Source organism: Miniopterus natalensis, chromosome X, assembly GCF_054644295.1.
Source record: "Miniopterus natalensis isolate mMinNat1 chromosome X, mMinNat1.hap1, whole genome shotgun sequence".
NCBI classification, from domain to species: domain Eukaryota; kingdom Metazoa; phylum Chordata; class Mammalia; order Chiroptera; family Miniopteridae; genus Miniopterus; species Miniopterus natalensis.
Genome location: NC_142103.1, coordinates 62,369,604 through 62,371,897, shown reverse-complemented (window position 1 = coordinate 62,371,897; position 2,294 = coordinate 62,369,604). Strand labels below are relative to the sequence as shown.

The window sequence follows — 2,294 nt, the reverse complement described above, 5'->3', positions numbered from 1 at the left end:
AATTAACTCCACCCATGAAAGGGCCAACAGCATTCAAGACTCAACTATAACAGGGGGTGCACATGACCCACAAGAAACATTCTGGAGCATGGAGCTCAGGTAATCCAGAAGATCACCCCACTTAGCCCAAGTACACACAAAAAGCCATTATAAGAAGTTTGGGAGTCTGAGCAGATTGAGTTAATACACAGAGACAAAATGGGGAGACAAAGAAATGCTACAAACAAAAGAACATGATAAATCTTCAGATAAAGAATTAAACAAAATGGATGAAATGAAAGAAAAAAAACCACCAGCTGTGACCTTAGGGGAAAAAATGATGATCTCAGTGAGAACTCATAGAAATAGTAAGCATTAAGAAGGACATAGAAACCATAAACAGAATCATTTAGAAATACAGAATATAATATCTGAAATGAAGCATACACTAAACAGAAACAAAAGTAGATTATATGAATCAAAGGATTGAATCAGCAAATGATAGTATAACATAATAGTAATCACCCAAGCAGAGCATGATGAACAAGAAAAGAGAATTAAGAGAAATGAGGAAAGTCTAAGGGACCCCTGGGACAACATGAAGTATAACAACATTCACATCATAGGGATACCAGAAGGAGAAGAAATTAAACAAAGGATAGAGAACCTGTTTGAAAAAATAATGGCTGAAAAGTTCTGTAACCTCGTGAAGTAAAGTCACGCAAGTTCAGGAAACACAGAGAGTCCCAATCAAGATGAACCCAAAATGACCTATACCAAGAACACATCATCATTAAAATGGCAAAGTTTAAAGACAAAGAAAGAAATTAAAGGCAGAAAGAGAGAGACAGTTAGTTACCTGCAAGGGAGTTCCCATAAGGCTGTCAGCTGATTTATCTACAAAAAAACTTCAGGACAGAAGAGATTGGCATAAAATATTCAAACTGATGAAAAATAAGTATCTGCAACCAAGTATCTGCAATCCATCAAGACTATCGTTTAAAATAGAAGATGAAATAAAAAGCTTCTTAACAAAAAAACAAAACAAAAAAGGCTAAAGTTGATCATTACCACCAAACCATTATTGCAAGAAATGATAGGGAGACACAGCGTCCAAGTCGACAGGCAGCTTCTGTTGGGTCAGCAGCGTTAGGAGCTTGCCCCGGTGTGTCCCTGGGGCTTCTGGCCCCTTTGTTTTCCCTCCCAGTCCGCCGTCCGAGCTCCTGCCCGTTTCCTCCGGCTGGTCCGGGGGTTCTGGGCACCGGCTCCGCCGGGGCTCCGCTGGATCTGCGGACAGGGCTGCAGCCCTCTCCACGAGCGGACGGCGTCATGAACCACCTGCAGTTCTTCTGCTGCGGCCAAGTGGTGCGGGGCTTTGGCCACGGCTCCAAGCAGCCGGACATCCCCACAGCTAACTTTCCTGAACAAGTAGTAGCTAATCTTCCAGCCGATGTATCCATTGGCAATTATTATGGATGGGCCAGTGTTGGAAGTGGAGATGTCCATAAAATGTTGGTGAGCATAGAATGGAACCCATGCTACAAGAATACAAAACAGTCCATGGAAACTCATATCATGCATACCTTCAAGGAGGACTTTTATGGGAAAATCCTCAATGTGTCCATCGTTGGCTACCTTGGACAGGAAAAGAACCTTGATTCTCTAGAGTCACTTATTTCAGCAATTTAAGGTGATATGGAGGAAGATAAGAAACTACTAGATTTACCAGAACATTTGAAACTCAAAGACGGCAATTTCTTCCAGGTTCCTAAAATCAAAATAATGAATAGCCACTGATAAAAAAAATCATCGTACTTACTGACTCATTCACTGTTCTCTAGTATTTTACTGCTCATGACTATGCAGTCTAATCTTGGTTATATTTTAAGAACCAAAAATTTTCCTATAGCTGTGCATTAGGTTAAACAGTACAATGTAATTATTATGCTTCATGTTCAACTAAACTCATCATGCTGTAATACTAAAAAGATTCATTTTAAAAATAAAGATTGTTTTTATGTAATATGTTGACTAAAATGTACCACTAGAAAGGTCTTAAGTGTCTTATAAAGAAATGAAGTGAATAAAGCTATGGTAAAAAGGCAAGTCATTAGTTTGAGATGAAAACTAATTCTCATGGTAAAATACTAACATGCATATACTCGTACAGCATGTGCTGCTAAACAGAAGGCTTGTAAAAGCAAATGTATTAAACAGGTTTAATAGTTTATTATAAACCTAAGGGAGAAAATTCATACTTGGTATTTTTGATATTTTGTGCATTAATATATTACTACAAACATGAAGACTCATGA

The 2,294-nt window shown here is 38.6% G+C and overlaps 1 pseudogene; it reads left to right on the top strand.

Annotated features, from left to right (window-relative positions):
* Positions 1–1,196: 1,196 nt before the first annotated feature.
* Positions 1,197–1,776, top strand: LOC107530218 (riboflavin kinase pseudogene; annotated as a pseudogene).
* The last annotated feature ends 518 nt before the right edge of the window (positions 1,777–2,294 follow it).